Source organism: Calypte anna, chromosome 3 (assembly GCF_003957555.1).
Source record: "Calypte anna isolate BGI_N300 chromosome 3, bCalAnn1_v1.p, whole genome shotgun sequence".
Classification (NCBI taxonomy): domain Eukaryota; kingdom Metazoa; phylum Chordata; class Aves; order Apodiformes; family Trochilidae; genus Calypte; species Calypte anna.
In genome coordinates, this window is record NC_044246.1 from 98,727,695 (window position 1) to 98,743,317 (window position 15,623).

The following is a 15,623-nucleotide window of genomic DNA, read 5'->3' on the forward strand; positions in this document are numbered from 1 at the left end:
ACACTCTCAGAAAAGAGGACATTTCTGATTTTCTCACCTCCTCAAAAGGACACAGATACTTTCCAGGTCTGAGGGATTTTATCTTCCCAGTTTCTCTTAGTCCCTGTAGTACATACTCAAAGAGCTAAATGCTTCCATCTGCAGGGTGTAACCTCAAGATATGTTATGGACTTCTCAGCTGTTTTCTGGGCCAAGACATAACTTGATAGAGACATATACAAGCACACCAGGTTATCAGTGAGGAATAGGCATCCCTATCTTGTCTCCCATGGTGTACATTGGCACAGCGGTTCCTGGCACAGCAGATTCTTAGCAGGGCTCCTTTCAGCATCAGGCTCTTCTCACAGGTGGGATGTCCCCAGGGGACAAATCTAAGCACAGTAACTTGAATTCTAATTCCAAGTCACGTTGCAGCACTGAAGGAGCCACCTGGAGACTGCAGCAACTGGCCATGCTAATAAACTGCAGCAGGAGGAGACCAGTGTAATTCACACGAGCAGTCTGTGTTGCTGCCACCATTTCATGGACTGATGAGAGGGCTTGGCCTAGGATCTCATGTAGATCCACAGTGCCAGTGATTATACATGCATAGCTTAACCCAAGTGCATTTTTAAAGAAAAGTGTTTTGAAATATTTTTAAATCTGATTGCATATGTTACTTAGCCACCTGCATTGGCTATTCCATACATAAAGACAAATTTTCTTGGCTTCTTGACACAAGTTTAAAATAAATTTGTGAACACAGCTATGTGGGAAATGATTTGAAATTGGACCTTCTTCCATTCTGCTGGAACAATCTCTATGGCTTCAGGGTAAACCAAATGGAAGGTTTTTTATTTAAGATCTGGAAAGTCTCTATGCTCCAATTTTTCACTAAGTCACGATACACATATGCCAAAAAAGATGACCTCTCTGAAGTTTTTATGCAGCAAAAACATCATACTAATAATAAAACAAATGGACTATGGTTTAGGGTTGGGTTTTTGTACCATGGCAAATTCTCACATAAGATGAACTACAGAGAAATTACCTCTGGAAAAACAGACTGATTAAACTTACTTTCATTAATAAGCTGTTGGTGTCTATCTCTAAGATCCACATATGCAAATGCTGGTCTTCATATATTAGATTTTTCTCTATCACCCCAAAACTCAGTGCAGCTGTGCCCTTTCCAAGCTGTCAGACTCTCATATTAACTGATATTTCATCAATTTGGCCTGAGCTGCATTTGTAACTGAGCCCCAAGGGAAAAGCTAATGCATTAAACACAGAACATTAGCCTCCTGGAAGTCATATTTCCTTCAGAAGGAAAGAAGCCTTCCTCAGTCGAGCTGTATAAACCAGAAGTACCAAGATGGCGTGGAGAAACTCATATTATTCCTTGTGAATTTTTTATGAGTGTTTGTGCCCATGCACCTCTAGCATTCAGCCATACTTTACTGACCTTTACTTACCCTCATCCCTATGGTGAATATGGGAAAGGTAAAAATAATCTGGGCCTCCACATTTTGGGAATTCTTTGATTCATAAGGAAAATAAAGATGCTTCTTTTCTGTTTAAAAGGAATTGAGGATACCAGGGAGGAGCACTCAGACCTAGGAGTGGGAATCAGGATCGATGGCTGTTACTTTGCTACTCCATAGCCCAATGTCTACAGCATCATTCAGTGCCGGAGGTAGTTAGTTTGTAGCTGCACAGATGGTCATGGATGATAAGGTTTGCCTCAGGCAGGAGAGCTGTTCTTGCTTATTCTACTGAAATGCAGCCTTAGATATCTGCAGCTAAATTGCTTTGATTTTTTTTTTATTGTAAACTCCTCAAGTTAAAAGGGTAAAGCTCAATTTACGAACAAGATGTCAGAAGGCGAAGTAGAAAATGCAAGCATCCCTTAACCTAACTTAAATACAAATTTCAGAAACAATTTCATTTGAAATACATTTAACTTGCAAGCTTACCAATCGCATAATTTCCCATACAGTTCAAATCAAGACTCGGCAGAACTTTCTCATTAATGCATCAAATAATGCAGATGTCCTTTTTTTGCCCCCTTTGAAGTGACATATGCTTCAATTTATTTTTAATCTTCTAAGTGATGTTGTAAGTAAAGCCGCCCTGTGTGACATATGAAGTTACTATTTTCTTCATTGCTATGGATCTGGAGAACTCAGGCAATAGTGGCTAAACCCAGATTGAACCAGGCTGTTTAACCTAAACACCAAGGAATGAAAGCCAGCATTTAATTTTGAGGACATACACAAAGGCAAATGCAATGAATTTGCCTCTTGCGTTAAGACACAGAATACACTGAACACTTAAAACCCCACATCTGCACTCCCCTTTTAGAAGGCAGATTTTCATTGCCAGATGAAGCCTTTCAGTTGTAGCTGTGTGGAACAACAGTGTCATCCAGTGGTTTGCTGACTAACCACACACTTTTCTTCCCCTCAGATTTTCCACTGTGTTCATCCCAAACTTGCAGTGTTGCTTGAGAAATGACAGCTTGAAAATGAGTTGGCCTGAACCTCTGCATCACATTTCAGGTAACAGAATGACTGCAATGTCAATGCCATGGGAAGGAGAACGGGTTCCGTGAGCCTTTGGGGGATGAGATGCAGTGAGCAACCATTTTGCTTTGAGCTGGTGTAAGCAAGGAGAATTTGCATTTCCTAGAAAGTTGTGATCGAGGCCATTTCAATGGATGTTTTTAGGTGAGTCTGGAAAGCCCTTTAAGAAGATTCCCTGAAAGTTTAGGTAGCCCAAGCAGGGCCGGACAAGGAGGTCCTTATGCTGCTAGGGGCACTTTGCTGACCTCCTTCAGACTCCAGCATACACAGCCCAAGGGCTTCCTGAACCAGAGGCAGCACCTCAGTGTTCAGCCACCTGTCGTGAATTTGCACCCTGTAGTTTGTCCAGTTGCTTGGTAAAACTTTGATCCTTCCACATCCCTGGGGATTTGGACTAGAGGATCTTTAAATCTCCTTTCCAAGCCATTCTATGATTCTCTGAATATATGCATGGAGCCTTGTGGTTTATATGTACTTGTGCAGGGAAACAGCTTCTCTTGTCTGTATTGACTCTGCCACCAGTCTTTTCTCCTTTGACTGGAAGAGGAAATGAATAATCTACCCCAATGCACTTCTTCTAGGCCATCACAGTGCCACATCTCCCCTCATCCACCTTCGAGCTGCCAGACCTGTACTTCTCATCAGCAGCCACTCCACATCTTTGAGCATCTTTGACCTTCTCTGTGCCATTACCTTTTTGAGCTCTGCAATATCCTTTTTGAGACAGAGAGACATGACTGCATATAATATTCAAGATTAAAGATGGCATTTTTGGCAAAGCTTACCTTCAATACACCTTCAAACACTTTCAATAAAAGAAAGGCAAAATTAATAATACTGTTTTGTGTTTTTTAAACTTCATAAAGATCTTCCCTAGAATTAAAACAAATTGATTTGGCTTTATTGTTTTCATGCATTTCCCTCTGACCTAAGGATTAAATATTAATGTTACTCTCTACATAGCATATCTACTGTATTTAATATTTTATACTGTGATTTGCCATGGTCTAAATGAAATCCCTTAATATCACTGAACTGAAACATTCTGACATTTTCAAAGCAAAATTCAATATATACTTTAATGTTTTTGAATTTACAGACGTAATTTAAAAAAAAAGATATCCAGTCCGTCATAAAATTCAAAGTTTCCATTTTAGTTTGGCATAAGATGCTTAAAAAAAATTCCATGGGAAAACAGATCTATCTTCTCAAGGAGGGATAGTTGCAAGAGTTTTCCAGATGGGAAATGATGCAGCTCCTCATGGGAATATAGTGCTTTCCGTATATTTTGTTAAAGGAGTACATACGATCACTTCAGAAAAATCTCAATATTAATGCTTTGCTTGCAAGAAAAACATGTTTCCATGTAAAAGAGAATATAAAGGACAGCCTAGGAGATTCCATTCTTATGATTAAAGAATTTTTTGCTTTTTTTTTTTTTTTTTGTGACAGATGCTACCTTTTTTCAAGGCTTAATTTCCTTACCCTTTAAAAGAAATTCAGCAATCTCAGAATCCAAGACTTGTCCAAGCAGCCTCTCCTTTTCACTGCAGGACAACACTGGAGATAAGGAATTTTACAAAAGAGCATAAGTGATTTAGGCACAATTAGATATGTGCTCTTAAATCTGCCAGGTGCATTTAAAAGTCTCCCTAGACAGGTTATGACCATTTATATCCTCTTTATATGTCCTGCCAGGACTGCTTCTTTAAATTAGCTTGAAACAGGCCAGATAAACCTAGAAGGAAGTCAGTTGTCTTTTCTTGTGGCATATAGATAGCCATTGGTTTTGCTTTCAAGGCTAACAACAAACAAGATGAGGGTAGAGATACACAAGACAAAGACTAAACCATCTTTTTCCTTCAGAGCATATTGTGCAAGCAGCAAAATATCAAGATTAGTTGGATGAAACAGTAGAGTAAATTCCAATAGGAACAATACATCTTTTGAAAAGACAGGCTGCCAGATACCCTGAAAATGTTCTTTGGCTAGATTACCTCTTCCCCAGCAAAGCTCATGAAATCATCACGCTAAGCAATCAGAGATAAAATGATGGGGTAATTATGAAGGTTTGAGCCATAATACTTGAACTTGGCAAAAAAAAAACCATATAAAAGCTCTCTATTCATTAGTGTTATTAGGCTTCAGTTTGTGCTGAAAATCTATGATACTTTAAGGGGCCTGGAAGCGTAACTCAGCTTGAACAGGAATTTCTGCAAGAGCATAGAATGAAATGAGAGGAGAGTGTGTGATAACATCTCTGTCAGTCTAACTGGAACTGGGTGCTGGAGTGGTGGGAGGAGACCAGAGAAGGTACTATTAATGCTCCTCAAAAGGTAGCATTCCTAAGAAATTTTCAGGTAATGTGTGTGTTGAGAATCTGCAAGGAGGCAGGTGACCTTCAGAAATGTGTAAGCAGGATATTGTCACTGACCCCTGTGTACAGCAGGCAGTGAAAGCTGTGGGTTAGTGGGAAGGGTGTGGGGTCACAGCTCCAAACACAGGTGCTGCCCATATGTCTTAGTATTCTTATTTTAATGAAACTATGTAAAAAATGTCTTTTTTTTTAACCTGCTTTTTTTTGCTTGGGATTTTTTTTTTTTTTTTTTTTTGTTACTGGATTTGAGGATCTTGTTTCCCTAGGTTTTTGGCAGGACTTGCACAGGTGCCTGTAGCTGCAGCTCTCACATGACAAAGATATGTACACACATACGTTCTGATTTCACATGGGATCTTTTCCAGCCTCCAAGGAGAAAGAAGAAAGAGAGGGTGATGAAGACTTCATGCAGTTAAATTTTTTGCCATTCAAACAATAGTGAGCAGAAGTTCATGTTATGAGTCAGGGAGAGAAAAAGTTCATTCACAGAGAGCAAGAGGCTGAAACAAGCAGAGAGAGATAGCTGCAAGAAGTCAAAAAATAGTGACAGTGTATGGACATTATAAATATAGGCACATATGGGGTTACATCCCCATTGCCAAGGCAATACAATCCATTTAATCTCTCATTCCTAAAGCCAAGTGACCACCCCTCACCCATGCTGAAGACTGATGGGATGGAGATCGTCTAATTCACTTTGGTCTGCCAAACCCAAGGAGACACTTCCATTGACACCAAGGGGAACAGTTGCATCCTCTCCTTAATCTCTCTGAGCTGCTCAGAGTAGTTCAAAAAGACTGCTTCAGAGAACAACAGAGGCAGCAGAGCTATAGTACTCCTGCCTCTTGTTGCAGCAAATGAAATACTCCAGACACTCACAATTGCTGCTGTAATTCCATTGAGGGTTTCTGGTGACATTAGCCAACCCCTCAAGTCTTTCTCTTGATGGAATTAGAGACCTGCTATGGTCTGTGGCATAGACATCAATGCTGATGTCATTAGCATAAGTGATGGTTCTGCCTGAAAAGGCCGAAGCAGTCAAAAGCAGCTTCTAAAAAGTAAGAGCTAATTGAAATAGTGACTTAATAGGAAGGCCAAAAGCTCCTGTAGCATAGCTCAGATGTAGCTCTCAAGACAATAGTAGCTGAAAGATTTAAAAATACACAGAGAAATCCAAGGTGCTGTTCACATTTGTTGTAAAATGGAACCTCCTTGTTTTTCTCATTGCTTTCCACCTTGCTTGCACCAGTATGAACTAAAATAGCATCACTGAAAGCTGTGGGATCACACTGCATAAAGCCATCTGTGAAGTCAGAATCAGGCCTTAAATATTAATAAACTACTACTTTAAGGACAGCTACTGGATAGTGGTGGAAATTCTCCATCACAAAGTTTTGTGGCTGCAGCACTGCTCACGCTATGGCTTCACGTTCTATAGAAGGCTGCCTAACTGGTTTCTGCACTTTGTCATTTTAAATGGCCTAAAAATTGCTGACAATAAAAGCTTTTTTTTTTTTAGGGTTCTGTAGAGGCCTCTAGTGAGGAGATAAACAGAGGGTAGAGGCTATTCATCCTTCTTCCTCCCTCAGCCTAACACTCCACCCAAGTCAGCCAAGCCAAAAATGTGTCCACTGAAGAAGTTTTCTCTTATTTTTGAAAGTCAGTCTCCTCCAGAACTGGATTACCACCGTCTAATCCCTTTAACCACAGGCACATAATGTTGGAAATTGATAATTTGCTTAGAAACGTGCTCAGAGCACACATGTTTAAGACACATACATGGTCCTTTGGCTGCTGGGCATCACGGCTCTTACAGCAAACACTGCCGGCTTCTATTTGTTGGCTCCTGCCTTGTTTAAGAGGCTTGTTGTACTCTTCCTATATACATTACAGAGACGTTTTTACTGAGCTGTTGTGCACTTCCCTTCACATTATGCTGGAGCTCTGCTATTCTACCTCCTGTCTTCTCAGAATGTGTTTTATATTTGAATTGGAGAGCTGCAGTAAAGATGGTAAATGAGTGGTTTCTGCTCATTACACAAGCCTGCTGCCCTATTAAACAGATAGATGTTGCTCCTCTAGTTGTGCTGGAGTCTTCTGCGGCAGTTTGTGTACTCTGTCCCACGCTACACTGCTTTTTATTTACATATCAAAACACCTGTCTAACTCTGAGCAGGCTGCACAACAAATTAAAATTACAGCTGGTTGCAGGAAATATGCTTAATATTCCTGCCTCATTGATACTGCACTGGAATGTGTAAGAGAAGAGGGGAAGAAAAAGACTTCTATTATTTCATTCAGAATCTATGTGAAGAACCAGAGCTTATTTATTAGTGCGAAGCACAAAGGTGATTTATGATACAGGATTCATAATACATCCTGGATGATGAGTCAGCACTCATCAGAGAGGCAGAAACATTGTTTTTTACTCCCAGCATCACTGGTATTAGTTCCACAATCAGGCAGTATCTGGGATATTAAGTATAGGTATCAATACTTGTTATAGTCTAATCATGCAACTGGAAGGCAGCTTCTAACTATATAATTACTGATACAGAAAATCACCCATGCTCTTTGATTAATTATCATATAAAAAGGAATATTATTAATATTCTGTAATGACACAGAGGGAGAGGTAATGATGATGCAGTATATTCTGAGTTTCACGTTAAATGCTTATCCAATGCTCCACTGTGATTCAGTGTTAGAGAGAGCCAAATGCAGCTTGACCCACCTCATAACTTTGGATGTTAGTATCTTCTTGACTCAAGATGGAAGGAGCATTTTGCTCTTTTGGCATAGGTAAACATAATATTTACAGATTCTTCTTATAAAATGGCACTTGCCTTTGCCCAAAGGCTCCCTGCAGTGCCAGGGATATATCAGATATATGACTTCAGTATGTATAATGCCTAGAAAATCTTCCTGAGACACCTATGGCTGGAAAGTTTTAAACTGGTACAACGAAATACTGTCTTAATATGAAATCAGTAATAATGGAGAGCAAAGGCATTATTTCTTTTTGTCTTTTTAATATTGATCAGTGCTGGCATAATCAATTAAGAAGAGTTGTTAGATTCACAGATTTCTACTATGCTGGAAATACAGAAGTGACAGTATGCCAGTATGCCATATGTGCATCACTTCTGTCTCCTAGGCATAACAGGGAAACAATTTATCACTATAGTGCACCCAACATGTCCCCATCTATCAGCCAGCCCCTTTATCATATGTTTGTGCCTCCATTTCAACAGCAGGTACCAAATGTCACTCTCATGTTTACTACTGCATGGCTCTGCTGAGGCAGCTCCTGAAAAGCCTTTGTACTACAAATAGTTTGTACTACACAATCTTCCAACAGAAAGGAAGATTTAAAAAAAATGAAAAAAAAAGAAATGCACAAAGATTGTGCCAAGGTAGGTGTCTGTGTTACATCAGCCACTGTAGGCAGAAATCCAAGGTCTAGACAAACAGTTTAGGAAGTGGTTCAGATGCTTGGGCTATGTCTAGTCTACAACCAACATGTGAGCTTCAGCTTCTGCCACAAGATTTCCAAAGAGACATCTGAGAAGTGAGGAAGTCCATCAGCCCACTGAGGCTCGGAGATGCTGATAAAGCCTTTCTGAAGGCATCAGCCAAAGCCTCTTGAGGTTGTCTCCAGAGAGCAATTACCTGCAACAGTGAAGTTGTTTCAGTCCTGTAGAACTGAGAAGTCCTTTCTATGTGCTAAAGATTTGTAGTTTTGTTTATGATGCTGTGATGACCTACTGTAATGAAATGGTGCAATATGGACTGCAGTCTCACTGGAGCAGAAAATGGAAGTTATCTTAATTTAAGATGAAGAATTTAAGTATTGCTAATTCCTTGAAATGATTCCAAATGAGGTAACTGAATCTACACAAGACATTCATTTCCAGTCTGTGGAATGGGGCTGGGTCTTGATGCTGTAGTCACTACAAAGTAGTCAGCAATAGATGATGACAGAGACTGCATAAATATTTCAGTTTAATCATGTATGTACAGATTTCATAGGTTTAAAGTCTAGTCTCTCTTTCCTATAAAAGTCAAGAGTGCTTTCATTAACTGAAAGACTTGACAGTGATTTGAGATTAATAAAGCTGAATTTTAAATTAGCTAATTTAGATTACTTGGGATAATCCAAAGCACATTCTTAGTTTGACTGGCAGGGGTTTTATGTCCCGAAAGGCTGAATTCAGGATAAGTACTGGATCCTGCACTTGGGTCACAACAACGCCAGGCAGCACCACAGTCTTGGAAAAGAGTGGTTGGAAAGCTCCCCAGAGGAAAAGGATCTGGAGGTGTTGATCAGCCACTGGCTGAATATGAGCCAGCACTGTGCCCAGGTGGACAAGAAGGACAATGGCATCCTGGCTTGTATTAGAAATAGTGTGGCCAGCAGGAAAAGGGAAGTGATCATGCCCCTGTACTTGGCACTGGTGATTCTGCAGCTTGAGTACTGTGTTCAGCGTTGGGCTCCTCATTACAGAAAGAACATTTTCATACCAGAGCAAGTCCAGAGAAGGGCAAAAAAACCTGTGAAAGGTCTGGAGCATCTGAGGGAATTTGGGGTAGTTCGGTCTGAAGAAAAGGAGGCTTAGGGGAGACCCTATTGCTCTCTACAACTACTTGAATGGAGGTTGTAGCGAGGTGGGTCTTGGTCTCTTCTCCCAGGTAACAAGTGATAGGACAGGAGGAAATGGCCTCAAATTGAGACAGGGGAGGTTTAGACTAGATATTAGAAAAAATTCCTTCACTGAAAAGTTTGTCAGACACTGAAATAGACTGCCCAGTGCAGGAGTCACCATCCCTGAAAGTATTTAAAAGACATGTAGACGTGGACTTGGCAGTGTGTTAGGTTAATAGTTGGACTTGGTGATCTTAATGGTCTTTTCCAACAAAATGTTTCTATGAAAATTACTTTGATGGCAGAACATGAACTGATAAGGGGGGAAGGGAAGATACCACTGCTTAAGAAACTGCTTAAGTATTTGCCTTACAGTAGATGAAATCTGTCTCATTCACTCATTTTGGCCATCAGTTGTTTCTGTGATAAAGCAGCTGATAAAGTATGGTTTATTTTGGAAGCAATGAGAAAGAAAAAGTGCATCTTGTCATCCTTCTGCTTCTGCATGTACTTGTATCACTTTTTAATTCTCTCATTTTAAAAATACATTGGCCAAGTTGACTTTATTCAGGTGTACCATCAGCATGGTCCCCTCAATCCATTCTCTGGTTGCATTGTCAAATTTTCAAATTAGAAAATTGACATAAGAAAAAACTTAAATATTAGCAGGACATTTATAACATAGTTTTGCAAGGTAGGTTGATGGCAGAGCAGTGACTGTCTGAGTTGAGGATGGGAAGAAGTGGAGGAAGACTGAAAGGGAATATATAAGGTGTACAATGTATAACAGCCTGCTGCGGGGCAACTGCTTGTTCTGACCTGTCCTTGAGAAATTTTGAGATGTCCTGCCTCATATTTTGGCAGTCACAAACAGCTGGAGCACCAATGACAGTGGAGTGCCACCTCTTCCCCCCATCAACTCTGTCAGCCAGAGAGGCAAAAGCACATGGGTATATATAGCACCATGTCAATAGGAATGGCTGCTCGTGACTTTGTAAATCACACATCCATTGCAAAATTCACATCTTGTGTCATGGTGGTGCTTGCTGTGCTCATTTGCTTAGCAGGTGAGCCTGTGAAGCTGTGCAGCATACATAGGGGAGTGGGAAAGGGTTAAAGAGTCCAGCTGGAGTGTGTGCACAGCTGCCAGGGCAGATGAACCCTTGCAGACATTGTGCTTCCCTGTTTGTTCAGGGTTCATTTTCTAGTGCACTCCAGCACTCTCACATAGTGCTGCTCCCACAGGCACAGGCACAAGCACACATGCACACAGGCAAGTACCCTCTAAGAAGATTACAGTAACCAGCAGTCATAATTTTACTTAAGCCTTTATGATGTTTTTAATTAAAAAGGCTTTAGTGCCTTTCTAGCATGACATTTGATTGCACTCTAGATAATGCACCCTTGCCGATTCTGGCATCAGTAAAGCATTTAGAAAATATATGAAATATTTTTATAAGGACTTTTGCCTGATCTGTCTTCAGTGAATGACACAAGGAATTCACACCATGTGTATTCTTGTGAATAACACAACATATGCCAGAGCAACATAGCTGAAGAAAATCACCCCGTCCAAACTACTGTCCATTCTAAACTGTGTTTTCGTTCTTGGTGCCTAGATTTGTGTTTATGTTTCATATAAGAATTTACTCAAATTTGTTGCACCGTTTTGAAGCACTGATTGAAATGAAACCTGCTACAAGCTGCTGCTTGCCTGTCTAGAAAAGCCTGGGTCTGATGCCCTTGTCATCCACAGCATTTTAATTTCTTTGACTTAATCCTGATTTTCAACACAAGCAGAATCATATATCCTCATTCCCCAGAAGCTGTCAGAATTATGTTTTATTATTGTATTTAGCACTACTAATATTTATATTCCTTTGATTTACTTGCATGTATGCCTTTATCCACTTTGGTCAGCAATAATCACACTTTACTTAAACATGGTACCTTGTTAATCTCTGTCACTGAGGTGTAATACTATGATCTTGCCTGGATTTATGCAAATCTGAAAGTAGAAACACTACTACTAAAGACTTCACACACTTTGATGTTATGGGCATATATCCAAGAACCAAAACCAAAATTCAGCCCCACTGAAGTCATCTGGAAGTAGCCACTGACAAAAACAACTGCCAGATATTTACCAAAATCATATATTTCTTAGAGTTATTTGGTTGATAGGATTTGTTATTTTGTTTGGGTTTTCTTCTAATTAGGCAAAGCTTCTGACATTTCAAACTGCTTACACCTAAATGGGAGAAAAAAACCCTTACTTTTGTTTTAATGAGCTCTCAGAGAAAAAATCTTGGGTAAAGCAAATTTAATCCTTTTGAACAAATCCAAAGTTTTTTTTTTTGTTTTTTTTGGGTTTATTTCCTTTCAGTGTGTAGCAAAACCCATGTATATTTTTTGCTGAAAAATATTGGAAATGTTTTGCTTTTATTGTTTTCTTTCAGTGGAATATTCCTGCAGAAAACAAAGTAGGTATTTCATGATTAATTTTTCTGTTGTTCCATTAGGATAGTATGCAAATGCTTCCCAAAGAGATTTTTCCTGGTAGCATCCTTATGACATGAATAGTTTTCACCCTTCTTCTCCTATGGATGAGGAAAAAGGAACAAATATTCACATCAAAACCTTCTTATTTGTTAAATCCCAATTTGAGATGTCAAGCCCCAGATTTTTTAGCTAATGTTGTCTTATGGCACTTTATTTACTATGAGATGGTTTATTTACCCCAAGCATGATTCCCACTGACTCCAATTGTCTCCCTGAAAGCTCACTGTTGCTACAGACCTGATTCCAGATGTCCCCTGCTAGGCACTACAATGGGGAACCACACTCTTAATTGCCACCTGTGAAAAAAAACAACAATTTTTTCCACTTGCCCAAGGCTGTACTGACCTGACCCTGCAAGAGCCTTTGGGTTCAGCTGGACTTGCCCCAGCCTTGGTCCATCTGCCTGCACAGAGGGAAGTCTGGAGGCAAATGGCAGGTGACAAGCTGGTGTTGCAGGAAGGAAGTGGCTCCTCAGGGGACAGTTTTGTGGACTAAGCTTTAGCAGGGCAGATTGCTCTGAATTTGATATCTACTTAAAAAAATCAGTCCCACACTGGGTCTTCTGTCAGACTTTTTTCCATAGAGGGACTGGGGAGAAAAAATTTATCTTTTACCCAGGACTGCCCGGGGCTTTCAAGCCAAGCAGCTGAACTATGACTTCCTTCTTTAATGACCTAGCCAGCTTTCCCATGGCTGCAAACTTGTTACTTTTTTCCATTTTCATAGTGAGAATGGAAAAAAGTGAGACTACACTAAATCGCCATCTTGATCCATCTCCTGAATTCCACCTATCTCATATAGGTCATGAGAAGGGCATATAGAAGAAAATATTTTATTGGACTGGACCTGGTGAGTCCCATCTCATTTACCGGCATCTTGGGCCTCAAATAGCAATAAGCTCTGCCCCTTGGCTCTATACAGAGAGTGATCCTCGACTGTGCACATTCAAGTAAGTAGCTTCTTGCTTCTGGGTCACCCTAAATTTTTTGATCCTTAGGCTGATATCACAGATCTTTTCTTCTACTGGCTCAGCAGCCTCATCAGGGAGCTGAGGGAGATGATAGGGGCAGCCTGTGCCATTGTGCCCAATCCCGAAACTGGATGCAGGTGATGCTGCTCCATGGAGAGATCTGCTCAGCCCCATCAGATGGTTGTCACCAGCAGGAGCATTGGATATCTTTAACTGGCCTCCTCTGAGCTGCAGTGAATGGAAAGGCTCCAGGGACTTATGGCTTGCCTAAATGTTGATAGCTTTTGGGGTTTTTTTGGTGAATGCTACAAACATGTTTCTGACAACTACTCAGCCCACAACTCAGATTTCAGATGCAGTGCAAACTATAGAGATGCTACCATCCTTCAACAAAATGGTGTCTGAAACTTTCTAAAATGAGTGCAGCAGCTTGGTTTTTTCCTGCCAACCATGCTGGGGAGTCAGTGCACCATTTTTCCAATGTTTTTCCTGGATGCTTTGCTAACACTTTTCCAAAAGCATTCACCTTGGGGCAACCACTCTGAAGGGAATGTTTCAGCTCAAAGAGAAGGGCAAATTTATGAGAAACTGAAAATGGACATTTAAATAGAGAAATTTCGGGCAGCTTTCACCGTAAGCACTACTACTTATACTGTTTACACAAGGCATGGATTTACACAGTACATGTATTTTTGAGGTACCACAACCAGTTTTTCAACAGTAATTTTTTTTTCCTCTGCTTTAAAATCAAAACTCAATACAACGTCAACTCTGGAGCTAACTTGTTGTCTGCACAATGAAATTTTGTAATATGTTTAACACCAACAATTTATAGTATTACTGCCATTATTTGTGACTTGAAATATATCAGGAAGAGAAGGAGAAGGAGAAGGAGAAGGAGAAGGAGAAGGAGAAGGAGAAGGAGAAGGAGAAGGAGAAGGAGAAGGAGAAGGAGAAGGAGAAGGAGAAGGAGAAGGAGAAGGAGAAGGAGAAGGAGAAGGAGAAGGAGAAGGAGAAGGAGAAGGAGAAGGAGAAGGAGAAGGAGAAGGAGGAGGAATTTCTACTGACTTGAAACAGGTTTTTAGAATCAGCTTACTATGGAGTGCAGTCCTCTTTTTCATAACAGCTCACTGTGATTCAAAGAATGTTTCATAGCATTCAAAATTGCTTTAAAGGCAGCAGGTTCTAAACTACATATGTCAAGTTGCAACCAAAAGTGAAATTTTAAAGCTCATTGAAAAATAAGATTGTATTATAGAAAAACCTGACACGCCCTTAATTATTGTAGCCTGAATGAACCCATTAAAATAAAGCAAACTGATAAAACTCTGGAGACACAAAAGACAGGTCTGTAATAGGAAGCCAGATAAATGGGGTGTGTGTGTTGCTGCAGAGCTGTGGGGACCTTGACTTTTTAATCAGAATACTGGCTTGTAGCCTCAGCAGCACCCCTTCTGCATGGTTACATGGAAAAACAGCCCGGGATGCACTTGAACAAGAAATAGCATTATTAAAAAAATATTCCATTATTTCATGCTAGTTGTAACAATCAAAGCCCCTGAGCTCTGGATACCTGCAACATATAATTTTCTTACACTCTTTAGTGTACTGAGTGTGTTCAGCTTCTCTGTGAGGGAAGGAAGGTATAAAGCATTCTATTCAGACTTATAGAGTAAATGGATCACAGGGGACATAAGACTACAGTATTATTTAGGTACTTCAGATCTGCAGTTTTTCTGAGTATTAGCTTCCCAATTATCCCTAAGAATCTGGGTTTGGGCAATTTGCTCACAACCACGCAAGAGAGCAGTGACAGAAAAGGCAAACCTTGCTTCAGCAGTGCTGTTGTAAAGATAAAGTATTTGTGTTTAAATTCTGTGCTACTGAAGGTCATGTTAATCACCTTACTGAATATTCCCCTTTCTCCCTTTTCTTAGAAGGATGGTATAAAGGTTCTTGTAAAAGCTACATCTTTATGCCATTCAGCAACTTAGGCAGCTTAGCCATTGTTCCCTACAAAAAGAGATCACGAATAATAATAAAAAAACCACAACAATGCATACCATATGTATCAAAATGGCTTTAAACAATCTTTTGGTTTTTCACCTTTTAATACAACCACATTATTCTGAGCTAAATCCCCCTGTTATTCCAGCTTTCTTTATGGTTTATGTGTTTATATCACTCTAAAGCTGACTGTGCTTATCCATAGGTATAACCCTCTCAAAAATCCCAAATTGCCATATTTAGTGCTCTTGCTCCCTCTCGTGGCTCTGTAATAGCCGTACACTGACTCTTAGGGACGGTTTGCAGAAGAAATGCAAACTTCAGAAGAGGCAGTGTTAGTCTAATGTGTTGCAGATTTCCCTTTATGCATGAGATTATATACCCTGATTATAGAAGAAGATTATTCCTGATACTCTGCATTAATAGAAAGGAAAGAAAAGAAACTTGAAAGAAAAGGAGCTGGCATCCCAGCAGATTCAAGCACGCAAATGGAGCAAG